The sequence below is a fragment of the Peromyscus eremicus genome, chromosome 2 (assembly GCF_949786415.1).
Source record: "Peromyscus eremicus chromosome 2, PerEre_H2_v1, whole genome shotgun sequence".
In the NCBI taxonomy this organism is placed as follows: Eukaryota; Metazoa; Chordata; class Mammalia; order Rodentia; family Cricetidae; genus Peromyscus; species Peromyscus eremicus.
This window is the reverse complement of record NC_081417.1, coordinates 55,394,410-55,422,383: the sequence shown is the minus strand read 5'-3', so window position 1 is coordinate 55,422,383 and position 27,974 is coordinate 55,394,410.

The following is a 27,974-nucleotide window of genomic DNA, read 5'->3' as shown; positions in this document are numbered from 1 at the left end:
ACACATTAACAAGCAAAGGGGAAAAATGCTTCAGCAATGATCCAGCAGGGGACTAACGGGCAGGATCCTAAATTGAATATGTCACATTTGGGCAACAGCAGCCACTTGTGATTAGTGTGAAGGAAGACAGTAACAGGCTAAAGAGCTCACATGAAGCCAAAGTAAGTGGAAAACAAATGAAGCTGAGCCAAGACGAAAATGAAGACAACTCAATCAGCACAGGCCTCTTATGGCCAGCCGCTCTCAAACACTCATTATCACCCTGCCCTCAACTTCGCCTCATGCACGTTCTAGCCCCTAAACTTAACCTTCTGCAGTCCCCCACCAGCCATTATACTGAGACTCGTCCTCTTGTGCCTGGCTTGGAGCATCACTTCCCGAATGGTGGCTTTGGATCCCATCTGTTCTCTCCATTTCCTCCTATGTGAAACACCAAATGGAACTGACGGTGTGTTGACGGCACCTCATCATTCAAGAACTTTCACCTTCCACGCTAGCTACCAAACTCTTAAGAACTCTCTGATGGGGCTGGAGGTGGTTTAAAGCACTTGCTACTCTTGTACAGGATCTAGATTCGGTTCCCACCATACACATGGTGACTGTAATTCCAGTTCTAGGGTTTCTAGCGTCCTTTTCAGGCTTCCGTGGGCATTGCACACAGTAGTACATATATATGTATCGTGAAGGCAATACAGACCCCATCTAAGGGTAGAGCCAGCATCTTAGACCACCTACTGTACTCAGTTCAGAAAGGACCTCAGAAATGTGCCATGACAACTGGAACAGATACAGGCCAGTATGTTCCGGCAGACATTCTGTCTGTGGTTTATGGCCCTTGAAGACATCTAAATAATCCTGCTGAGCAGTCCAGATAATCCTGTTCAACGGGTTGTGGTTTCCCACCAAAAGTACAATCCAATAGTTTCAAATGTGGCTTTGCGCCGAAAGTCTGGACCAATAGTTTAAAAAAATCACCACGTTGTTCCATGTCCCTTCTACTCAATCCCAAGCACATAATTCCCAGCTTGTGGTTTTTCCCTATAAAAACTCTCTACCCCTGGGCTCGTGACCGCCACCACATTTCCTTCCATCTGCTATGTGGTGGCCCAGGTTATACCTGACATAAAAGAACCCTATGTGCTTACATTGGAAACCAGCTCCTTAGTAGTCTCTGGGGGTTTTGTGAAATAAGTGCAACAGTATGTACATACATGTGAGAAAACACTCATAAAAATTAGTTTTTAAAAAGAGCTCTCAAAAGCTGACTTTGGGATCAAAACCAGAATTCACTCCCTCTATCAGGACTTCCTTCACAGACTCTGCTGAAGGCATGGAACTCAAGCACGTTTTCATGCTTTCTAGTATTTCCAAATCAAATCATAAAAAAAAGAAATATCTCTTCCCTGAAAGGGGCTTCAGGGTCTAGCAAGACACAGCATATGTTGACAGCACAGGACATGGTCATAGTTCCCAGCAGGGTGGGTCATCCCTTGCCTGGACAGACAGCACCTGGGCCAGGGTGCCAAGCACAGGACATGGTCATGGTTCCCAGCAGTGTGCATCATCCCTTGCCTGGATGAACAGCACCTGGGCCAGGGTGCCAAGCACAGGACACGATCATCCCTTGCCTGGATGGACAGCACCTGGGCCGGGGTGCCAAGCACAGGACATGGTCATGGTTCCAAGCAGTGTGGGCCATCCCTTGCCTGGACAGACAGCACCTGGGCCAGTGTGCCAAACACAGGATATGGTCATGGTTCCCAGCAGGGTGGGTCATCCCTTGCCTGGATGGACAGCACCTGGGCCAGGGTGCCAGCTCCTGCAGGGCAGCAACAACAGCACAGGAGACTGCTATCTACAGCATCCTCACAAGTTGGCTCTATGACCCCCATTCTGTGGCTCGAGGAGCTCTGAGGACATAGCCTCCTCACCCAATCCTGAATGCATTAGCATTAATATATGATGAGAGCAAAATAGCAATGTATGGCTGGATTGTGTCACCCAAACTGATGTGTTCAAGCCCTGACTCCTCATATCTGTGAATGTAACTTTATTTGAAATAGACTCTTCGCAAGGTAATTAAGTGAAGGTTCTCCAGATGAGAATAGCCTGGATTTATGGGGGCCCCAAAGCAAATGAGAAGTGCCTTAAAAGAATGGGGACTTGGTGGCACTAAGACACATAGAAGGCCATGTGAAGACAAGAACAGAAACTGAATAATGCAGCCACAAGCCAAGAATACCCAGGATGGCCAGAGAAGGGCCTCTCCCTTGGAGCCTTGAAAGGAGCCAACCCTGACAACATCTTGAGGTTCTGAAACTGTGAAAAAATAGATGCCTATTGTTTAAGCTGTCAAGTTTGTGGTAGTTTATTGTGGAAGTCACAGGAAACTAGTCACTATTATAGAATAAGCTTTTGGAAACAAGGCTAAATCTGAAATTTTATTCAAGAAATGTAACTATTATGATAGTTGTATTATTAAACATTTGTAGTGAAATTTGAACATTTATAGTCCAAGAAAAATTATTTCCCACTCCCACTACAGCGAGTATTTGTGGTCTGAATAGGTAGGTACTCACTGTCCTAGTCAGAGTTCTCCCTGAATTTAAGTCAGCTTGAAATTAGAGACAAGAGCAGAGTCACACCTGAAAGCTAACACACCTGACGTTCCTTCATCCTTGACTCTCACTGGCAGAGGAGAGCAACATCTGGAGCTGTTCACTCCACAAGACCGGGTGCCTCGGCAGTCCCGGTCTGACATCAGAATTCTGGAAGAGTCCTGGAGAGCCGCTGGTCCCGAGACTTCCGTGAAAACATGGAGACTGGTGCTGACAGTAGCGAGGGGAACCGCCGGAGCACAGGGCAGATGAACTGGGGGGCAGGAGGGAAGGTCAGGCTAACAAGATGATGGTCATCCCTCTGCTGCACCCTTTTTATCTGGGCTACCAGCAGAAGGTGCCACTCACAGTCAGCATGGGTCTTTGCACTTCAATCAAGACAGTCAGGATACCTCCAGGTGAGGCTCCTTACTCAGGTGATTCTTGGTGCTCCTGAATGCTGCACTCAAAATGGTAAAATCTGTTGTGTGTTGCCACCAAAAATAGAAAACCCCAGCGCCTTCCCCTGAAGGCTCTCCTACCTAAACATCGATAGTCACCCAACTCGCGTATACAGTGACTCCCTCTGCTTTTCTGAGTAGCATCATAGTGTATCTGCATAGCATAAACTTCATTTCATGTCATACTTCCAGCCTTATTGTCTGAAGAGATTGATCAGATCAGTAACTGATGGCCTGTTCAATGTGACTGTTACTCTCTTTTTTTGCTGGGTGAGCAATATGTCCATGAAACCAAAAGTCAGAGATTTGGCAAAACTAGCAACAACATGATGAATGTACAAACTTACTAATCTGACCCAAAAATGGACTGAGTTAATTTCTGCATGCTGACTTTTCTTTTCACTGAATATATTTTATTTGTCTTTGACAATTTCATATATGTATGCTGTTGCAAGAAATCCATAAGAGTCTGCTTAAAGGGTAAAAGGGATTTATTAGGATAGAAAACTCACTAAAATAGAACAGGAGAATCGTCACAGGGTCCTGGAAGACTGAGGTACTGTCACATGCTGTTCTGAGTCAGTCTGCCATCCAAGCCCATGAGGGAGAGAAGAGACTGGGTACATGCATCTCAGGTCTCAAGGGTAGCCCCCAGGTCACACCCCAGGGGCAGGTACTTCTAGGTCATAGGTAGGTAGAACAGGTATCCACTACAGTGTGCAATGTATCTTGATCCTATCCACCCACGACTCCCCTTTCTCACCCTACTCCACACGCTCCAACATGTCCCCTTCCCACATTCACAGCCTACTGAGTCCAGTTAGTGCTACCTATTGCAATGTGTGGTGGTTTGATTAAAAATGACTCCTGTATACTCGTAAGGAGTGGTACTAGCAGAAAGTATGGCTTGTTGGAGGAAGTGTGTTTAAGAAATGTTTTCCTTAAAAGAGTTGTTGAGGCCATGATGTCTCTTCACAGCAATAGAAACCCTAACTTTGTTGGCTTGGTCATGTATAGGTATTGAGCAGGTAACCATAAATGCAGTGAGTTCATGAGTATAATAGCCATGTTGTGTCCAGAAGACATTTCTCAACCGTCCTCCTTACCCTCTGGCTCTTCATTCCTTCAGCCCCCTATTCTGAGATATTCTTGTAGGTAGACTTTTCTGTCCCACCTGCTGCTCCCCAAATAACCACACAGGGACTTAATATTAATTATAAATACTTGGCTGATAGCTTAGGCTTGTTTTTAGCTTGCTCTTATAACTTAAATAATTCCTTTTTTAAATTAATTTATGTGTTGCCCCAAGGCTTATTTGCCTCATATAAGTACTTCCCATCCTGAGCGCTCTACATCTCTTGGCATCTCTTCAAACTTCACCCTTCTCTGAAGCAGTCTCTCTGCCCTGAAAATCCTGCCTAGCCATTGGCCAATCAGCTTTTTACTAACAATGAGAGCAACATATTTTCACAGTGTACAGAATGATTACTCCACAGCACATTCCCTGAGATTTTCAGAGGGCAGGGTGATATAAATGTTCCATTTAAGGCTGAGTACTCAGCAGCCACTTGTTCTCAGAATTTTGAGCATTATGACTCTTTGCATTAACTCCTGCTCACTACAGGAAGATGCTTCTCTGGCCACAACTGGGAAAAGCACAAAGCCATGAGTGTAACTTTAAATGGTTATAAGGTAGTCTGAAAACATACAATAGCAGAACAGTAGTAGGTTCCCAACTTAGGGCCCATGACTTCCCAATCCATGAGCTTTTGACCAGATTTGCAGTGCCTGACATGAACTCCTTTCTGTAAAGCTGCCCTTCAAATTCAATCAGAAAGCAGTTAGTTATTCCATAACCTTCATGTCACTATAGCACTAATGGACACGTCTTGCCTTCCAGATGATTATAACATTCAGGGTTCACAGCTGACTAATATTCTTGATAGCTTTTCTCCCCCAGGGGCCTCTATAGCACATTTCAGTACAATGACAACTAACCAGCAAGGAGGGAGTTCTCAAGTCAGTTCCAGCCTTGTTATTCTGTGTCCTGCCACCGAAGTGTGCTGTGTCTTCATCAATAGTCTTACCGTCTAGTTATAATGAGAAGCCAAAAGCCATGGCAATAGCCTGTGCTGTTTTGGAAGCCTCTGGAGCTTCCCTAACCAATCATTCATGAAGAGTGTTCTGCTTTCTTTTCTACTGCTGTGATAAAATGTTCTGAAAGGCAACATAGCAGAAGACAGGATATAGTTGACTTACAATTTTGGGTTAGAGGCCATCATTGAGGTGAAGTCAAGGTGGAAATCAAGCAACTAGTGATAGCACATCCACAGTCAAGAACAGAGAGAAATAAATGCATACATGCTGCCTACTTGCTTGCTCAGCTAGGTTTTGTGTTTTGTTTTTTTTGATTGTTTGTTTGTTTGGTTGGTTGGTTGATTTGTTTTGTTTTGTTATTTATATAGTTCAGGCCTAGCATAGAGATGTACTGCCAACAGTGGGCTGGGTCAATTAACCGTCAAGACAATCCCCTATGGACATGCCTGTGATTCACTATATCTAGATCATTCCTCAGCTGAGTTTCACCTTATGGTGGTTCTAGATTGCTTCAAGCTGACAGTCAAAGCTAATCATTACAGGGAGTTATACCACCCTTGGCCCTGAGATTTTCATTTAATAGCCCATGTCTTTTGGAGGAGGTATTGTCCACTGGGTACTGGAATTTTCTGTGCTACAGCTTTCCAACAAGGCCCTGGCATCATGAACTAGAACAGCTGGGTGCCTGTCATCACAGCACTTGGCAGATCATAGCTGTATCTACTGAAAAATCAATGCACTGTGACAGGAATGCGTTTCCAGCCCATGTGAGCATCACAAGATGCGACCTGAGTTCAAGCAGTATGGCTGCTTTCCCCAGTGTATCTGAGGACACTGTCAAAACACACAATCACATAGAACAAGAACTCCAGGGATCCCAGCATCACGTGCTTAATAAGGTGTTGTCTCAACTTCTGCCACTATCCATCCATGGAGCTGGCTTTCAGCCTTGACCCTATCCTGGCTCTACTAAGGCTCCAACATAAGGCATATAAAGTCAGATTTTTCCCACAGGGACAAAAATGTATGTTTTAGGGTGGGAAACAAAGGGCCCAGTGGTAATAGATATCTTTTAAGACTGAATCGGGTGGTTTGAAAAAGGAGAAAGAAAACAGGGAAGAACTGTGTAGCAATGGCTGTGCTAGCCAAAAGGGGGAAGGAAGGATAGCGTAAGTGTTCATTCCACTTGCAAATGCCAGGCAGGTAACGGAGGAAAAGCAGGTGCTTCGGGGATCTTGTTCATCTTCTTTTGTTTTTAGACAGTATCTTGCCATGTAACCTATGCTGGTCTCCAATCCAAAATCCTCCTGCCTCAACTTCCCCAGTGTTGAAATTACATGCAAGCCTAGCCAAAATGGGGTGCTTTTGTATGTTGTCTTCTTGTGGTTTGGGTCTGTAATGCCTCTTGCCAGTGTATGGCTTAGCCACTTGTCCTCCAGTCTGTGGTGCTGTCTTGAAGGCTGTCAGAAGGTTGAATCTGTCTAGCAGAAGGAGGTTCCAAGAGATGGGTCTTTCAAGATTATTGTGCTCTGGTCCTGATTATGGCCTGTGCTTCCTGGTCAGCTACCCTGTGAAGCATCTCTACTGTGGGAGCCCATTCTCGGGTTCCTCGTGGCTTTACCCAGCAGGTCCACATAGAGGATGATTAGACCACGGGCCTGAGTGCAGGTGTCTGAGATGGTCTGCACTTGGCTGTGCTGGGGGAGGAGGTCTTTTGCTCCACCCCTTGGTGTCTCTATAAAAACCCTGGGGCAGAGACAGTCGGGGCCCGTTGGAATAGGTTCCAGGCCCTCTCGAGGCTATCCTTTATTTTCTATCTGTTTATCTCCGCGATATTCTCCGCAATAAATCCTTCTATCTAATATTTCCTGCTGCTCGCACTCAAGAAAACTCTGGGGAACTGTGGGGGTGGTTGGGTAAACGCCCCACACTCTACCACATGCTCTCCCTGCCATGAACTGTGTTGGGACTTCGTACTGTAATGGACCACAACCTTCTAAAGTGGTGAGCCAAAATCATCGTCCCCCCATATGTCACTGTGCCAGATGTTCTGTCACACAGCTGCCTTTCAGCTTTATTGGCTTGAAGGAAAGGAAAGGTCGTTTTCAAAGTAAAATAAAAAGTTTCTTTGGGCTGGACAGGTGACTCAGTGGTTAAGACCACTTGCTGTTCTTTTAGAGGACCCAGGTTCTGTCCTCAGCATCCACATGGTAGCTCACAACCATTTATGACTCCAGTTCCAGGGCATCTGGTGCCCTTTTCTGGACTCTGTAGGCACAGCATACATGTGATGCACAGACATACATGTGAACAAAGCACTCATATACTTAAAACATATATTCAATGAAAATATAAGACAAAAACTCAAGATGCCAGGCCCACGAGTCCCTGTGCTCAGACACTGGGGAGTGTAGATACCATGGAGACCACTGATGACTTTTAGTGGGCAGGAGATTGAGCACAGAGAAAACGTGTTTCAACGTTTTGCTCTATTAAAACCTTTTGTTTTACACATTACAATATTTAGAGGAAATCGAAAGGTGCATGGTCCTAAGGGGAAAAGTAGAAAACACCACAATCAGACTCTCCAAATGTGAGGTTGGTGCTGTCCACTTGACGGGATTTAGGATCACCTAGGAGACCTGTGAGTGTTTCTGTGAGGGTGTTTCCGGAGAGGATTAACTGAGAGGAGGGAAGCTGTGCCCTCCGGGTGGGCAACATCTTCAACAGAGGGCCTAGAGGGAAAATGGCTGAGGAAGAGCTGTGCTGTCTGCCTTCCCTTCTTCCTGGGCCAGTGTCTCTATCTCTTCAGCCACTGCCGCTGCTTACATCACACTCCAGGGTCTTCAGCCCCAATCAGTGATTCTCTGCAGAACTTCCAGACATTCAGTACTGGACTGGCCTGAGTACTGCCAGCTTCTCTGCCTCCCCAGCATACAGACAGACGTTGTTGCAGCCCTGGTTGTACAAGTCGGTCTAATCAGTCTCCTTTGATACTGTTGCTCCTCCTCCTCTAGATAACTCACTTAATATACCAAATAATTGTGGCTAATTTTTTTGTTGTATGATACTGTTCTCTAAAAAGATATATGGATAACTCTATATATTGTTATCTGCTTTGCCTTTCTAATATTTCAAATTAAAATACATTTTACATATAAAGCATATCAGTTATCTATAGCTAAGAAGAAGAGAAAGAGAAAGAGGAAGAAGAAGAAGAAGAATATTTTTCAACTCATACAGTTCCTGGGGCTAAGAATCTGGAAGTAGTTTAGGTCAGTGGTTCAGTCATTTGAAGGCTAGAGCAGCCATTCCTAAGCTCCCTGCCATGGTGGTCGGAAGACCTCAGCTCCTCACTGGTTGTTGAAGTAGGTATTTAGCTTCTATTGCCTAGACTGCTTGACGTGCATAAGACAGGACAGCTAGCTTATCCAGAACAAGTGATCCGATAAAGACCATGAAAGCAAGACCAAAGCAGAAGCCACGGCATGGCTCAAAGCCAGCACCAGAGGTCACAAACACCTCGTCTGCTGCATTGCAGGGTCGCATAGCGCAAGCCTGCGACAGCTGTGAGGGTGGGAAAGTCTAGTGGCAGATAAAAGGAGGGCCTTCTTCGGGAGAGTTCTACGAGCAAAAGGCACAGATTTTACATTTAATGAGGTCTGGCAAACGTGCACACTAGTGCAACAGTGCCAATCAGAGTGTTTCCGTAAACGAGTGAGTTCCTCACACCCTTTCCTAGTTAGTGTGGGCTCCGCCTCACTAGAGGCAACCACTGTTCTGATTTTTTTTTTTAAATCATAGAACTGTTTTTGTTTGTTTCTCATGTAAGTAGAACCAAACAGTAGGTACTCTTTTCTGTCTGGCATTTTCCCTCAGCATAGTCTGGATATTCGCCCATGTTGTTAAATACATCAATAGCAAAAATTCCATATTCATTTACCTGAAGACAGGCTTGGGTTGTCTCCAGCTTGGAGCAAATGTAAATAAAGCTGGCACGGGCAGCCTTGTAAAGGTCTGTGTGCGAACATGTGTTTTCATCTAGCTACAAACTGGCTGTTATTGCAAGGTCAAGAAGTAAACACATATTTTGTTCTGTTTTGTAAAAATCACCAAATAAAGTTCCACAGTAATTGTGGCATTTTACTCCTGCACAACTCACAGTTTATGGGAGCCTCAGTTATGACATCTACCAACAGTTTAGCTTTGTGTACAGTTGTGTCCCATGTGGCTTTGGCATGTATTTCTCTATGAGCTATTCAGCACCTTATCATCAGCTAGCATCTTCTTGTGAAGTATCTAGTCTTTGCTCACTTTTAAAATTCAGACATATGATTGGTGAAATTATTGACATATTCTGGATACAAGTATTTCAATAGATAGATAGACTGGAAAGATTTAGTTCCAATCTGTGGTGTGATTTTTTTTTTCTTAATGATGTCTTTTTATAAATGAATTTTCAATAAAGTCAAATTTATCTATTTTATGTTTTATGGTTAATTTTTTCTTAGCATACATATAAAACCCTTTGTCTCACTCCCAAAATTGTAGTGATATTATCTGTTTTTCTTTGCCTGTTTAAACCTGTGCTTCATCTTGTAATACCTTTGGAATTCATGTATGACACAGGAATGGAACATATTTCTTTTCTCATATGGGTATCTGTTTTTTTTTTCAGGATTATTTGTGCAAAGGTATTTAATTTAGTGTCTTCTCAAATACTTCACTTTTGTTGAAAATTAATTGACTGTATAACTCCATCAACTTCTAGTCTCTATTTGACTCTATTAATCTGTGTCTAAACTTACATCTAAACCAGTATCACCCTGTACCTAGACCAGTATCATCCTATAGTGAGCCAGTATCACACCGTCTCGATGACTATGATTTATAGTGTGTATTAAGGAAACCTGCTCTTAAGACAAAATAAGATGTCATGGGCATTAATCCAGGTCAACAATTAAGTTGTGGCATCTTTAGCTTCTGTGGATGCACAGAACACGGTGACAATTTATTAAATTTTTTTTCTGTTGTTTGTTTAGCTTTTATATTTGTAAAAATTATTTTTACATAACAATGAAAATCTTTGGTATTGTCCTATATGGTAACCTAAGAATAAATTCCAAAAAGTGGAATTTCTAAATTAAAGGATACACTGGCTCTTTTCTTTTTTCTTTTTCTTTTTTTTAATTCCTCTATTTATTTTACATCCTGGCCATCTTCCACACCCCCATCCTCCCCTCCCAGTCCCTCTCCCGGATCATTCCCCCTTCCCACGCTCCAATCCTTTCCTCTTCTATCTCCATCTAGGAAACAGTAGGTCTCCTATGAGTGTCAACAAAACATGGCATATCAAGTTGCAGTAAGGCTAAGCACCTCCCCATGTATTAAGACTGAACAAAGCAACCCAGTATGAGGAGTAGGGACCCAAAAACCAGTAAAAGTTGGAGATAGCCCCTACTCCCACTGTTAGGAGTCCCACAAGAGGACCAAGCTACACAACTGTAACATATGTGCAGAGTGCCTAGGTCAGTCCCATGCAGGCTCCCTGGTTGTCAGTTCAGTCTCTGAGAGCCCCTATGAGCCCAGGATAGTTGATTGTGTGAGCCTTCCTGTGGTGTCCTTGACCCCTGTACTCCTATACTCCTTTCTCCTCCTCCTCTGTAGGATTCCCGAACTCCACCTAATGTTTGGCTGCGGGTCTCTGCATCTGCCTCCATCAGTTGCTGGATGACATCTCTCTAATGACAATTGTGTCAGGCACCAATCTGGTCACAGGAGATGGCCAGTTCAGGCTACTTATCCAGTATTTTCTAGGAATCTAAGCTGGGGTCCTCCACATAAACTCCTAGGAGATTCCCCTGCAGCAGGCTTCTGCCCAACCCCCAAATGACCCCCTAGCAGTCCCCCTCAGCACTCAGACCCCTGTGGCCCCCCAACCTGATCTCTCATGTTCACTTACCCACCTGTCCTCAATCCACTCACAAAATTTCTTCTAGTTCCCCTTCCGAGGGCGATATGGGTGTCCCCCATGCACTTTCTTTGTTACCTAGTCTTTCTGGGTCTGTAGATTGTAGCATAATTATCCTTTACTTAACAGCTAATATCCACTTATGAGTAGGTACATACCACATTTGTCTTTATTGGTCTAGGTTACCTCACTCCGGATGATTTTTTTTTCCGGTTCCATTCATTTGCCTTCAAATTTCATGATGCCATTGTTTTTAACAGCTGAGTAATACTCCATTGTGTAAATGTATATCACATTTTCTTTATTCATTCTTCAGTAGAGGGACATCTAGGTTGTTTCCAGGTTCTGACTATTAAAAATAAAGCTGCTATGAACATAGTTGAGCAAGTGCCCTTGTGGTATGATCAAACATCCTTTGGGTATATGCCTAAGAGTGGTATCATGGGTCTTGAGGTAGATTGATTCCCAGTTTTCTGAGAAACCACCATACTGACTTCCAGAGTGGCTGTACAAGTTTGCACTCCTATAAGCAATGAAGGAATGTTCCCCTTGTTCCACATCCTCTCCAGCATGAGCTGTCACTTGTGGTTTTGATCTTAGCTGTTCTGACAGGTATATGATAGAATCTCAGAGTCATTTTGATTTGCATTTCCCTGATGACTAAGAGTGTTAAATAACTTAAGTGTTTCTTGGTCATTTGAGATTCTCCTGTTGAGAATTCTCTGTTTAGATCTGCACCCCACTTTAATTGGATTATTTGACTTGTTGATATCTAGTTTCTTGAATTATTTACTTATTTTGGAAATCAGCCCTCTGTTGGATGTCAGATTGCAGCCCATTCTGTAGGCTGCCATTTTGTCTTATTGACAGTGTCCTTGACCTTACAGAAACTTTTCAATTTCATGAGGCCCATTTATTAATTGTTGATCTTAGTGCCTGTGCTATTGATGTTCTGTTCAGGAAGTTGTCTCCTATGACAATGCATTCAAGATTATTTCCCACTTTCTCTTCCACCAGGTTCAGTGTAACTGGATTTACGTTGAGGTCTTTGATCCACATGGACTTGAGTTTTGTGCAGGGTGATAAGTATGAATCCATTTGCATTCTTCTACATGCTGACATCCAATTAGACCAGCACCATTTGTTGAAGATGCTTTCTTTTTACCATTGTATTATTTTAGCTTCTTTGTCGAAAATCAGGTGTCCATAGGTGTGCAGGTTTACATTTGGGTCTTAGATTTGATTCTATTGATACACATGTCGGTTTTTATGCTAATACCATGCAGTTTTTATTACAACAGCTCTGTAGTAGAGCTTAAAATCAGGGATGGTGATACCTCTGGAAGTTCCTGTATTGTACAGGATTATTTTAACTATCCTGGGTTTTTTGTTTTTCCATATGAAGTTGAGTATTTCTCTTTCAACAACTGTGAAGAATTGTATTGGGATTTTGATGTGGAGTGTGTTGAATCTGTAGAATGATGCACTTACTCTTAAGGACTTTCATACATTACCAAAGTGTAGACCCCACAGGCCATGTCTGCTCATACTTGCCACCAGTAGCTTGTAAGAAAAATGACTCTGTTATCATTTAAAATAAAAAAATTTCAAGGGCTGGAAAATGGCTCAGTTAAAATCACTTACTGCTCTTTCAGATGGCCAGAGTTGGATCCTAGCACCCACACTGGGTAGCTCATAACCACTTCTAACACTGGCTCCAGGATCTTTTCTGACCTCTGAAGGCATAGCACACACATGGCCACATACATACAGATAAACAGGCATATACACATATTCATAAATAAGACATTTTACATATAAAAGTAAAGACTGCTATGTAATTTTAACGGATGGCCCACACTCATGTATCATTACTATTTCAAGGTCCATTAGTAACTCCCATAAAACTGAATAAATATTTGATGCATATTACCCATACAAATGCAAACACCCTCTTTACCGAACTGGATATTCATGTCATACCATATTTTTTCCAATTGACTCTAGTTCCTTCAAAATGAGTCAATGGTTAAAGCTACATGTAACTTCAAGGTAGAAGTCCTTTCATGCCAATTATAGGATAATTAAATTTTTTTTCTAAAAATAGTTTATATGAAATGAGAACACAGACAAGATGCTATTAAATGTTGCACTGATGAAATGATATTATTCACTGTAATTACATTATCACCTTGTCCCAAGTTTAGTCCATTTTCCTTAACTTCCCATAAAATGTGGGCTCTGTCACTTCAGCCTTGGGTTCCCTACCCCATGGCATGGATGGTGCATGCCATTCTACCCTTGCTTCCCCTAAAAGGGTGTCATTTATGTCTGGTGGCCGGGTTCCTCTACTCTTCACCACTTCCTATTTCTTCCTTTCAAATCCCCCACCCCCAAGTGACTAATATACTTCTATTGCTTGCTCTTTCCTGTGGAAAAACATAAAGCAACACCACTTGAATGATATTTTAAAAAAGTGTATTGTTGCATATCACTTACTCATCTGTGAGCCTATCTCTCTTAACCCTGTGAGCATGGAGTTTAGAATAGGAAATTTCCTCCCTATCTCATCACTAGGAAGAGCTGTGCTGACAGCTATGTGATTTTTTCCTTGTGGACCCGCATGAATCACATATCTGAGTTGCTGCAGGACCTGCTGTCCATCCATAGAGAGCAGATCACCTTGGCTCATGCTTTCTGTGCCTTAATCCCACTCTCACCTTTCACAGTATTGTTTTTCCTGCCACTCATCATCTACCTTGACTCTTTCCAACTTGAAAAGTAAAATCTTTGGACTGGGGGCATTCTTCAGTGGTAGGATACTTGTCTAGCATACATGATTCCCTGGGTTCAACACCCAGTACTAGAGGGGCAAGGAAGTAAAATCTTATGTATTCTGAAAACGGACTTAAAATCCTTTGAAGTTTGTTGTTTTTGTTTGTTTTTCACAAGAGGATAGGTTGCCCCTAAATAAGTAAATAACCTCTTGTTTTTAAACACAAAAAAATAAAATTTGCCTTGGTTTAATGTCACAATTTAAGATTCACTTATTAAGGACTAAACATTTCTAAAAGTAGCAAATCTTGCATCCTAATCATGCTGCCATTTGAAAATAGGAGAATTACAAAAAGAATTAAGTGTATTACCCAAGAACATAAACTGAGTCCAAGGCAAGCGTCATCAAGGATCATGGCTCCTTCACATCTCATTGGGTTGTGAGTCTAGCATTCCCTCCACTGTTACTCAAAGACACTATCCCGTGGCAGTCACTGTGCTTATGAAAATTTGTCATATGGCCATTATAAAGTTATTTCTTTTTTTTTGAAGTTACTTAATTTAGTTGTTAAGAGGCCATGAATGAAATAATGTTGCTTCTTGACTTTTCCCAAATCTATAGTTCAGAATCAGAAGAGATTGATGTGGTTTGCTCCTGCACAGTGCTCAGAGAAAACTATGAGATAATGCTGGCACCAAGGAAATAATACTGCCAAGAAACGCATGGCGTGGAAAATACTGGATAGAGTTTCCAGAGGAAAGCGAAGAGCATGTTTGAGTGAGGACCTGAGGAGAGGAGGAAGCCTTGAATTAGTTAAGCCAGGTGGAAAATCTCCCAGGACACAGTGACAGTACAGAAGCAGAGGTAAGGAGGTTATGTTGGACGTGATCAATGTTGTCTGTGAAGCAGAGGTACCATTCTTGGGTTTGTGGGTATGGACTGTATTTCCCACCTTCATAGGAAACAACCAATGGAAGGCTCCAGCTTCCTGAACAGGACAGTAGTTAGGGTGAGCCTTCTGCTGTTCAACTCTACAGTTGAAAGCAGAAGGAAAAACGGAATTGGGAGGGGCCCTGTCAGTTAGGCTTGCCTTCCAGTGACCCTGGAAACCGAAAGGAAATGTCAGAATTGTGACTCATTGGGCTACCTATTCCAAAAGAGCTAGGGGAAGAGACTTCAAACGCTTTCTCCCACAACGTCAGCATGAATGATCTTGAGGATGGTATACTTACCCTCACTTGAGCAGCGCACAGTGCATGTATGTGCTGCGATTTGGAGTGCCACATAAATACATATATATACTTTTATTTATAAACTAAAAAGTTTTTTTAATAGCAAATCATTTGGACTTGAGTTTTTTTTATGTAGGAAGCTTTCAACAAATGTGAAATTTACTAAGTGCCCATAGACATTCTAATTCTTTGTTTTGGCTAATTAGTAGATTTTTTTTTGGAGTGGGAGTTAGTTTAGTTTTTGTTTTGGTTTTTTGAAACAAGTTCTTGCTATGTAGCCTAGGTTATCTTTGAATTTACTACAAAGCTACAGTCCAGGTTGGGCTCAAACTCGTGATCCTGCTGCCTCAGCTGTCTCAGTGCTGGGATTATAGGCATGCACCATGCCCAGTTTTTACCTTATTTGTTAAGAAAATGGTATTTTCTAATAAATTTACCTCTTCATCTAAGAGGTCAAAAGAAGTAGCATAAAGTTATTCATAAGATGCTTTGAGCACAAGGTGAGACACACAGATACACTAAGAGGTCCCTGTGACAGAAGCTAGGGACCTAGAAAGGAGGCCTGAGCTGTCCTTTTGTACAGCCCACAGGTGGGTTGAATCCCACAATTCACAGCACAGCCTAAAGACCCCAGCAGGAGGCCCAAGGTGACCCAGGACAGACAGTACCTGACCTTCAGAGAAAGATGGGGTAGAACCTCTGGCCCCAAATTCCAAACCCACAGAAGGAAATGCTACTTCAACCCTAATGTGATTTAACCTTCTCACGAATAACTGAAGGAATAACTGAACCAACAAACTAGCAATAGATGTACAAGTCCTGTCACAGAAATGAAAACCACATGAAAAAAACAAGAAACCTTCCCCAAAGTTATCAGTCCCATACTAATGGCTCCCAGTGAGAATGATTTTGAAGAGTACTCAACAAATAATTTTCAAAGAATAATTATAACTATGTCCAAACAACATAAAGAAGACGTGAATGCACTCTAAGAGGACAAAAACAAAGAGCTGAATGAAATAAGGACATCAATCCAAGACATGGAAATAGAATACAGTGAAGAGATAGAATTGAAGAAAAACCGAAGAGAAATGATGTTGGAAGTGAGGAATTCAGTAAGCCAAGTCAAGGCCTCAGCACAATGCCTCCCCAGTAGAACAGACTTGTAGAAAACATGGCATCACAAGGTTGAAGAGTTGGATTATTCAATAAAGGTCGGTGGCATTTTTAATGGAACATAAGAGAGCTTGGGGCACCATGAAAAGAGTAAATCTTCTAACTATGGGCACAGAAGAAGAATGCAGCCAAAGATGTAAAGAATATTTTCAACAAAATCACAGAAAAAAGTTTTCCAAACCTAGAGAAAAAAATACCTAACCAGGTATAAGAAGCCCAAGAAGATAGAATACTTAAGAAGATAGAACAAGAAAACAAACTCTCCACAACATATTATAGTTAAAATATTAAAAACATAAACAAAATAAAGGGTATCAAAAGCTGAAAGAAGGGACAGGTTCATCAGAAAAAAAGATATGATTATTCAATAGAAACTTTTAAAGCCAGAAAGACCTGTAAAGATGTATTCCAAGATCTGAAAGAACACAACTGCTGATGTAGATTATTATACCTAGTAAAACTATCTATTAAAATGGAAGAGGAAAAAAAACTTTTCATTATAAAAATAGACAAAAGAATCTTGTGACCACTAAGTAAGGTTTACAGAAAATACTGGAAAGAATATTTCTATTGAAAGAGAAAGATAACCGTACAAGGATACCACCAAGGATAATAATACCAGATAAGTTACTCAAAAAAGGTCTAAGAAAACAACCACAAAACCAACAAAATGACATTAGTCAAAATACAACTTTCTCTTTTTTAAAGTTTATTTTAATTTCAATTATATGTATGTATGTGTGCCTGCTTGTCTGTATGTATACCATGTTCATGAGGTTTCCATAGAGGCCTGTAGAGGAGATCAGATCCCCCAAGTCTGGAGTCATGTGTACTTGTGAGCAGCCTAACTTGGCTGCTGGGAACCTTCTCCCTGATGACAAGCTTCCACAGTTGCTGTGGGAGAAAAGTCATCAGTGGTCATACCCAGCATGCTACAGTACTAGCTGGCCTGCTAGGTTGGTTGGTTGGTTGGTTGGTTGGTTGGTTTTGTTTTGTTTGTGTGTGTGTGTGTGTGTGTGTGTGTGTGTACAATGAGTATTTAATATGACCATACTATTTTCACTGAAGCACTGGGTATTTCCATTATCACATTGAACTACAATGTGGTAATATCATAAGTCTTCTTATGTTTACTATCATGTTTTCCCCCCTCTGTCTAGTGAAGAACAATATGCCTATGCATTTATATACATTAGGTATACCAAACATAGTCATGATTCAAAATAAATAATAAGTAATTAATAATTAGATAAGAGGAAAGTGGGGGAAAGCTGACCATCTCACCTTAACCATGAGGCAGATGAGATACTCATGGAGCATTTAGATATGTAGACTTAAAGACTTAAAAAGTTTAAGCTAGAAGTGACAACATACAAATTCATATCACTCACTGCAGTGACCATAGTGTTAAATTCTCACTTAGTAAATGGTCCTTTGCTAAACACTACAGAGAGTAAAGGACAAAGGTCAGACACAGGCAGGCAAAGTGCAAGAACAAACAAGGTTGGGGTGCATCTCCACAAATCAGGAGTCAAGGGAGACACAAGAAAGGACTTCAGAATAAATCTCTGCACACAAGGAAATAGCAGGAAGAAAGGTAACCCACACAGTAAGAGGAAAGATTTGAAACCTTGTTTCTGGTAAGAACTCATATTAAAATATAAAAAAATCCTATATATCTTATATTTTGGTTATGAGCCTAACCTTTAACAGCTGAGCCATCTCTTCAGCCCAGAATTCCTACACCTCAACAATAAAGAATCCAATTTGCAACTGGGCCAAGGAGCTAATGAACATTTCTGCAAAGAAGATCCGCAGATAGCCATTATCGGAAGACTATCAGGATGTGACAAGTGTTGATGAGAACCCACTCCTTGTGTAGCATTGGTGAATGCGAAGATGCAGCCACTGTGGAAAACAATCTGGATACTGGGAAGAAAACTAACCAGCATCTCCACAGTCCAGAAAGGCCACTTGGGATATTTGTCCAGAAGAATTGAAAAGAGGATCTTATTCACACAGTCAAGTAACTGAAACATGCATCAACAGATAAACAGATTAAAAAGTGATGTATAAATAGATACAGCTTCTACTTCATGAGAAACCAGCCTTTATAAAGAAGAAAATCTTTGTTCTACATCATGGATGAACCCTGAGGTCTTTAAGTGAAGTCAAACAATTAACATGTTTGCATGCATGCATTCACGCATGCGTGTACACACACACACACACACACACACACACACACACACACACACACACCACAGTATGACTCCACTACATACATATAGTTAATGCTGCTAAACTTTACCTTCAAAATGGTTTGGAAAATTCCTATGTAAAATGCTTATCACAATTTTTTAAAGTCTATATTAAATCTCCATGGTTGTAAGCACTGAAAACAAATTTCTAGGGCCAAGAACTGAGCCTGGGGATGGACAAGAATTGGGATGAAGAAGGAAGAGGGTGGGGTAGGATGCAGAGCATGGCACCATGAAGGCTGAGAGAAACAACGTGTCACAGGAACCAAATGCAGCACAGTGTGAGTCACACAGCCGGGAAGAGAGGGAATTATTGCAGTCCTGATAGAACGGTTTCCACATTCATGGCTTGATTCAACCCACAGATATCTACTGAGCTCCAAGTATGGGCAGGCGCTATTCTAACACTGAACAGACACCAATAAGCATATGCCAGCTAGTCCTAAGTCCTGTGAAGAAAAACATAAGCAATCCAAGAAGCTGGGGTGGGGGTACTTGGATTTTTTTTTTAAATCAAGTGACTAAGACATTTATGACTTGTGAAAATATGGGGGAAGAGCACTGGGGTGGAAGAGGAGCCGGGGGACAGTCTCAGAGGGAGCACTGTCAGCCTGGAGAGCAGTGAGGAGACCAGCACGCTCACAGCACAGTTGAGAAGGAAGGGTGGAGAGGTACAAAGCACGCTCTGAGAGGCACCACAACGGCTGTGGCACGGAGGGGAAGGAAGGGGAGGCTTATGAAGTGCACAGTGGTTTGCCAGCGAAATAAATGAATGTTTTTAACAAACTGTGCTTAATGGCTCATTGGTATTTAGGAAATCGTGTTGCTTGTTTCTGACGAAAAGTGAGATGTAAATATTTAGGGGAGAGCGAAGAGATAGACGGAGCAAGGGAATGGAGCGAATCGTTATCAGAGAAAAAGCCCTTTGAAAGGATCAAAGATGAAACCCCAAACCGAGTTCATGGTGCTGGATTAGAGAGAGATTCAAGAATAAACCTGAAGCCAACGACAGCTGCTTTCAGCTCGGCGGCTGTACAGCACGAAGTCAGACAGCATAAACTCAATTCAAATAGAAGACAGATGGTCCTAGAAGTCTGTAGGCATAGAGAGAAACTTGACGTGATTCATTACAGCCAAGTACAGCAAGCGTTCAGTTACCGACTTAATAAATTACTACAGCATCTTCACAGAATCAGAGGTTGGCAAGATAGGCCTCTAATAAGTCTAGTAATTATCACAACTAAATAAGTTATTTAATCTTCATCTTCTTCAAGCTTTCTAAAAATGTTGAAATCATCATAAAAGAAATCTAAGATAAAAATCTCATAATAATTTAGAAAGTACATAAGCACATTAGGACACATGACGTTACTTGCGGGGAAAATCATGCTAGACAAAGCTAACCAGTGCTAAAACCCACAACCTCAGTAAATGGTTGAGAGATTTAACTGGTGTTAGACCATAGATTGAGTTGAAAGCATCTTGGGTTCTCAGCCCCTCCATCTTAAAGGTTTGTAGGAAACAAGCCAATAATGTGACATGCTGAAATTTAGTGTACCTAATGCTGGAAGTCAGTAGGAAGAGCATAAAAAGGTGATAGAAATGTTTTATCTAAGAAGAATCAAGGTGACTTTCTGTGTAGCTGATACCAGCCTTTGTCTTCATCAACATTACTTTCAACATGAAATATAACATTCCTATAAAAATACACACCAACACACATGGACAGTTTAATAGATGCTCACCCTCCTCTTCCCTTCACTTCCCACTCAGAAACAACTCTCATCCTGAATTTTATGTTCATTTTCACTGCTTAAAGCTGTTTCCTTGAGTAGCATATTTTTTAGGACAAGCTGCATATGAGGGCTCTTCTATGACTTGTATCATGGCATTAGTATTGACCAATATGTAGATTTTCACCCTTCCAGTGAGTATGAAATTGTATCCTATCATGATTTGAATTTACAAGTTTCCAATTGCTATTTGGTGACGGCTCTAGGTTTTATTTGCTAATTGCTTGCTGTTGCTGCTGATGTTTGAGACAAGGTACTAACATATAGGCCATGTAGGCTGGTATGTAGGAACTCACTGTGGAGCCCAGGCTACTCTAAACTCCAATTCTCATTCTTCTACCTTCCAAGTGGAACTCAGTTATATTTTACCACACCCAGCTTCATACTAAATAACAAAAATGTGCCCATTTCCTCCTATTATGATTTGAACCTGAAATGTTCCCTAAAGATTCACATGTTAGAGCCATGGTGGCCAGATGTGTAGGGAGTGGTTGGATATTGGGTTCCTACCTAATTGATGGCTTAGTCATTTGGTGGGTTCATAATGTGGCTGAATTATTAGGAGATGGTGGGTAAGAAATAAGGAAGTAAGATCTAATTAGGGAAGAAGGGGACAGGAGACATAGCTTGAGAGGTTTAACTTGTCCTGCACCCTTCCCCCAACCTCTCTTATGATCTGTTTCCTATTCTTTCTTCTTCCTGGTGACCATGAGGTAAGCAGTCTCTCACACGTCCATGACATTCTGCCTCTGCACAGACCAGAAACAAGACAGACATCCTACTAGACTACAGCTTCTGAAACTGAGCCAAAACAAGTTTTTCCTTCGTTTAAATCGATTTTCTCAGGTGTTTTATAACAGAGAGGTGACTACCACAGGCCCTGTGGCTTCAGATTTTCTGTCTGAGCTTAGCCAGAACTCAGGTTTTACAAATGTTTCATGTGTGCTACATAGAACATGTTGAATATGTGTTTTCAAACTGTTAAATCTATTATTTTTGAAGGCCCCCTAGATCAAGCTTGGTTGTTCAGTTAAAATCTTCTATAGCCTCAATAAATTTTTAATATCTGATTTATTACTATTGTAGAGGATATGTAGTAGAATTATCAGTTGTCGTTTGTATCTAATTTTTATTTACATATTTTTAATTATATTATTTTGTGCATAAAAGTTAGATTTGCTGTATCTTTTGTACAAGTTAAAAATTATAACATGGGGTTCTCTTTATTATTGTATTATTTATTATTTTCCTTTGCATCATTTAGTCCTTTTACATTTATTGTGGTTAATTGTATGAAAACATCTGCTTGGTATCAGTAGCTCATTCCTAAAACATCAGCAATTTTGCATGGAAAAACACTAAATGGGAGATTATTTTCAGTCATATTATATGCTAACCCTATCTCACAACCTATTTTTAAATAGAATACCTAAACATCAATAACAAAATATCATTAATTTGTAAAATGTTTAAATTATTTCCTAATTATCAAACATACAAAATCTGTGCATAAACTGTATTATTTTATAGTATGACAAGACAGATAACAAGAATAAACACTTTTAGCCTGAACTAACCATCTTCTGTGACCAGGCAAGGCTTCCAGTGGAGAGACTGGGATGCCAAGCCAGGCACAAAACCTTCGACCTACAATTTGTCCTGCCTTCGAGATGTACTGGGATAAAGGTGATGCAGAAATTGTGGGAGTGGCCAACCAATGACTGGTCCAACTTGAGATCCATGCCATGAGAGGGAGCCCACCCCTAACACTGCCTAGCGGGCCAGGAACCAGAGTCTGGATAGTCTGGAGACCTGGGATAGAACCAAACAGGATGAGAAACAAAACAACAACAACAAAAACAACAGCAACAACAACAACAAAAAAAAAAAAAACAGTAATTCCTAATGATACTCTGCTACACTAGACCAGAGCCTAACATCGTCGTCATCAGAGAGGTTGATGGAGGAGATGCAGAGACCCACAGACAAACATTAGCTGGGGAATCCTGCAGAAGAGGGGGAGGAAGGATTATAGGAGGCAGAGGGCTCAAGGACACCACAAAAGAACCCACAGAATCAACTATGTAGGGCTCATAGGGGCTCACAGAGACTAGACTAAACAGCAATCATGGAGGCTGTACGGGTCTGAGCTAGGTCCTTTACATCTATGATATGGTTGTGTAGCTTGTTGTTCTTGTGGGACTCCTACCAGTGGGAGTGGGGGTGTCTCTGACTCTTTTGCCTGCTTTTGGGACTGTTTTCTTCCTACTGGGTTGCCTCATCCAGACTTAATATGAGGTGATGGGCCTAGTCTTATTGCAACTTGATATACCATGTTTAGTTGATATCCCTGGGAAGTCTGCCCTTTTCTGAAGGGAAACAGAGGATCTGGGGGAAAAGGGTTTGGGGGACTTAGAGGAGAGGAGGGAAGGGAAACTGAGGTCGAGTTGTAATATATTTGAGAAGAATAAAAAAGAAAAAAGGATAAATGCATTTATTAGGAAAAAATACAGTGAATTTAGGCATGGTGGGACTCACCTGTAACCCAGGTCTTGAGAGACTGAACCCATGGATTGTAAGTTCAAAGCTAGCTTGAGTTACTTAGTAAGACCTTGTCACAGGAGCGAAAGAAGAAAATACAGTGAAATTTTTCTAATAAAAATAATACAATGACCAGCAATAAAGTGTCAAAAAGTGAAAGGAAAATTGATGCTTGACAGAAACTGAGACAGGCACAGGATTGGCAGGAACCAGCACATACAGAAAGCGCTAATGCGGGAGAGTGAGTTTGTAAACAGTGGTTTCAAGCAAACCATCAACGCAGACGCTGGTAGAAGTTCTCCATCCTGCCATTGCTGAAGATGCTGCCGAACAAGAGGATGATGAGGAAGGTCCACAGGACGCCAGCAGCACAAAAAGATGAAAAATCGTCACAAGAATTGCTTAAACCCACGTACTTGACATTTCTTTCTTTTCTTTACGTATCGTTCACACTTTTCTTTGAATTTAAGTGTGTGTGTGTGTGTGTGTGTGTGTGTGTGTGTGTGTACGTGTACATATTTCATCACTAGCCAGACTTAAGGGCTAAACAGGAAATGTGTCCAGGGGAGCAACACAGGGCGAAGGATCATTCTCAGAGTATAGACTGACCCTTGGTCGGGCCAGCATCTCTCCTGATAGAATTCTGTGTTTCAAAACACATCCCTGTAATTTTCACAATTTACCCATTGTATTTGGAGTATAATCTGATATCTTTCCAGCACATCATTTTGGTATTTAAAAAAAAAAGTGTTTTAAGCATTTGGAACATAGTTAGGTGCATATCTATTGGATGGTGAATATAATATTCAATGGGGTGTGAGTTATATTTGTTAATTAAACACAGGTGAGCCAGTACAAAGAGAAAACTCTAATATGAGTTACTTTTACATCTTTTTTAAAATACACTTTTACAAGCTTATTAGTCATATTCGGATTCATATTTTCTGGACTGGCTAGTGGCAGTGAATCATCAGGGGAAACCCAGCAAGGTGGCTCACTCCTGTGAGCCCTGCCAAGGCTGAGGCAGGAGGACCACCAAGAGTTTAAGGCCAGCCCGGTCTACATAGAGAATCACAGGTTAACCTGGGCTACAGAGCAAGACCTTGTCTTTTAAAAAAGAAAAGTCAGGGGCGTGGGTGTTTTTCTGTTTTGTTTTTTGTTTTGTTGCTGGTAGTTTTGTTTTTCTCACTTCGATTGCCCTGACTTATGCATCTACAGAGGAGCCAAGCTTTGTCAGCTTCAGCTCCTCTTCCCTATGGCTATGCCTCTGCCCAAGCCGAGCATGACATCAATGCTTGCCTCTCTAGGGCTCCCCTGCCATATGGGGCTCTGTGGTAACTTTCCATCTCATCTCTGAAAAGACCCGAATTTTCAGGACTTTTCAACAATGAATTCAACAGTTCAACATTGAATTTGGATTTCCTTAAAGTCACTTAATGCTTAATGTATTTCCATTAAGAAGGCTGCTTGAGGAGTCTAATGGCCTGGCTGCTGCCTCTACTCCTTGCTTTGTTAACACGGTGATTCCTGTGCCCAGGGGGTCAAAGGAATGTCGTCTTTGATAGTGATGCTAAATGAATCCAGAAAATAAACCAGTGATTCCAGTTACCTAATGTTGTTGTGATTAATACGATGGGCAAAAAAAATCTGGGGAGGAAGGAGCTGATTACACAGTTCAGATCATCACTGAGGGAAGCCAGGCCAGGAACTGAACTCAAACAGGAACCTGGAGGCAGGAACTGAAGCAGACATGATGGAGGAACCCTGTTTCCTACAGCCTTGCTCAGCCTGCCTTCTTACAACCCTAGGACCACCAACCTAGGGTGATACCACTCACAGTGGGCTAGGCCCTCCCATATCAATCATTAATCAAGAAAATGCCCCACAGAAATGACCATGCCATGCTGATGGAGGAAATTCATCGTTGAGGGTTCCTTTTTCCAGGTAACTCTAGTTTATGTCAAGTTGACAAAAAACTAACCAGCCCACCAACAGACCGAAAAGTGCTAGAATACTTAATGTGGTGAAATGAAACCTAAATTCTAACTGTTAAAATTAAATAATAGTAAAATTGAGGAGGATTGTATGCCAAACTGCCACAAAGGGCCTGTGAGTTGCAGAGGCAGCCCACAGATTCAACAGGATGAAAGTTTGAACAGGACAATAATTTTTATGGATAAAGGTAAAGAAATACTGGTTTTGCTTAAAATCACATTCTAATGGGTGGGGGGAGGGAGGAGTGAAAGGAAGTAGTTATATCTTAGTGGTGGAAACTGTAACACACTGGTATCTTATTTCTGCTCCCCCCTTAAAACATATACATTAAAACATTTTATCAAAAGAAAAATGGCAATACAGTCTTTTCAAGGCAAACGAGTGAGGTGGAATGCAGCTTCTGGGGCCTGGAGACAGGGTCCCTTGAGGGCTCAGCTAGAGCAGACCATGCCTCTGAGCAGAAAGAGACAAAAAAGATCACATGTCTTGTGGTAATAAATGATGTGAATAAGTTTAAGTGCGACGATCATGCCAGAAAATGGGTTACAGGTCTGAATACTCACAAAAGTGTGTCCCTGTAACTCACAAAGCAGCACATCCAGAGGCAAAATGAAAGCAATTCCTTTGAAGTCTGACAATGAAAGGGAACACTCCCTGAATATGCCTAAGATTAGAAATGCATTTAAATTTTAATTAGGATGATGAATGGGCCCAATATTCCACACACCAGAAGGAACGAGGAGAAAAGCGGGCTCCTCCTGAGGGGGCCCTTGCTGAGGTCCTCAGAGGAATTTCCATCGACAACCACTCACACAGTTAGTAAGTACTACTGAGTATCCACCATGTGACAGGGTGGTGTTTATTTCTCTCATTCCTATGACAAAACACCTCGCAGAAACAACTTAATAAAGGAAAGGTTTGTTTTGGCCCACAGTTCAACGGTACAATCTGTACGGTAGGGAAATCACGGGTGACAGAAGTGTGGGGCAGTCGGTCACTTTACACCAGGAAGTGTACAGGAAGCAGACAGCTATGGATGCTGGGACTCGGCTGGACTTCTCCTTTGATTCAGGCTGGGACCCCAGCCCATGGAATGGTACCACCCACCTTCAGCCTAATCTAGAAACACCATCACAGGCAAGAGCATCAGCTTGTCTCCTAGGTGATGCTAAGACTGGTCAGGTTCACAGTTGATATTAACCATCATAGCCATGCACTGTGGTGGACCCTGGGATCTATCTTAACAGCCTATGGTTAATGTTGTCCTTGAAGATGTTCTCAGGAAGAAAGATTGGCATATGTGGATTATAGACATATGTATGTTGGGACCAAATCTCTTTACAGTGCCCCCTCCGCACTACAACAGAGCAGCCTCCTCTCACCAGACTAGTTTCCAATATTGGTATCTGAGTAAAGTAACTTTCTTTACTATATAGCGTTTACAGAACCAAAATGGTATGCTATGGATGGTAGATAAGCCAGCAATGTACTGTTTCTCCCATTTTCAAAGACACGGAAGACAGCAGAGTAAATTAGATTGTAGTGAGACAGATCATGTATCCGTTCACAGCTGGTACTCCAGGGCCTCTTCTACAGAACTTGCCCCATCCATGGGCATTAAAAGAATGTCTTAAAGGTGACATTCTGTAGCGAAGATAAGCCAATCATATTCTCAAGAAAGGAATGTAACCCTAGAAATAGAAACTGCAGGAAAGCAGAGGTCAAGATGGAGTAGGAGCTGCAGCCTTCTTGAGTCAAGACACCAAGCAAAAAAGCAGACTAGCCATATGGAAGAAAAGCAGAGGAGAGGGAAGAGAAGGAAAGAAAAAGGAAGGGGAGGGGAGGGGACGGAAAGGGAGGGGAGGAGGACATGTTATAGACCAGTGATACAGGCAAAGCATAGTCTCTTCCCTTTAGCTCTGAACCCATACCTATCCGTGAAATGACTGTGGCGGTGGCGGAGGCAGGGAACTCCTTTCAGAGCAGCAAGATGGCTCAGTGGGTCTAGGAGCTTGCCACCAAAGTCTGGCAGCTCAAGTTCCATCCCCAGAGTCCACATGAAGATGGAGGAGAAAACCACTCCACAAAGTTGCCCTCTGCCCTCCACATGTCTCACACAGACACCACACCGTGGTGCTTACAGGCCACCCACACCACACAAACCATGTCTATAATGTGTTAAGATCCCCTCTTTCTTTAGGCTACATTAGATGTACCCATTCCCTCTGGACTCTGAAGAGGCTTAACTGGTGCAATCAGAAGGCGGCTGAGCAGACCCACTTAATTAGTTACCACGAGTACCATTCAAATGCTTCAGTTAGTAAACAAGTTCAATTAGTGGAAATCACCAGAACGCTACAAAACAGGTTGTGAAAAGCACTCTACTGGCTACCAAAATACACAGCATGAGAGGCCAGAGTGGATGGTATGTGACTTGGTTTCTCAGAAAACCAAGATGGACATCACAGGGGAAATTTTAAGCACCCTTCATGAATGGAAATCACAACTTAAGCACCTTGATCAACCAGTGGTCCCCCAAATATTACAAAATCAGCTGCTCCTAACAGCGGCACTACTAGTATTAATCTAGGAGTAATTTATAACTCATGACAACATGATAAGGTCCCAGGACAGGCCCCGGATTTCCCCAATAATGGTGTGGTCTGATGGACCAAACACCAGTTCTTATCTTCCATGAGACAATGCCAGAGCAGTGTTTTGTGTCTGAACCCTAAATGCATTTAAACCATCCTCTGATACTTACAACTCATCCATTAAATGGCAAGGGTTCATCCTTCCAATAAAGACAGATTAGTTTTCCACTTAGGAGATAAACCTGTAAACTGCTTTTGTGTCTACAACATTCATCCATTACAGGTTCTGCGCCTCCTGAAAGATAAATAATTACAGTCCCCGAAGAGATTTGCTATATATATTGCAGTGGTAGTCATCAAGTTGGAGGGAGGAGGGTTGATAGGTGTGGGCAACAATGATAAAACGAACGGCCCTCTTGTCTGTCAGGCAGCAAAGTAAATTGGTAAGAACAGCCCTCATTACCGTAAGTTGAGTGGGTA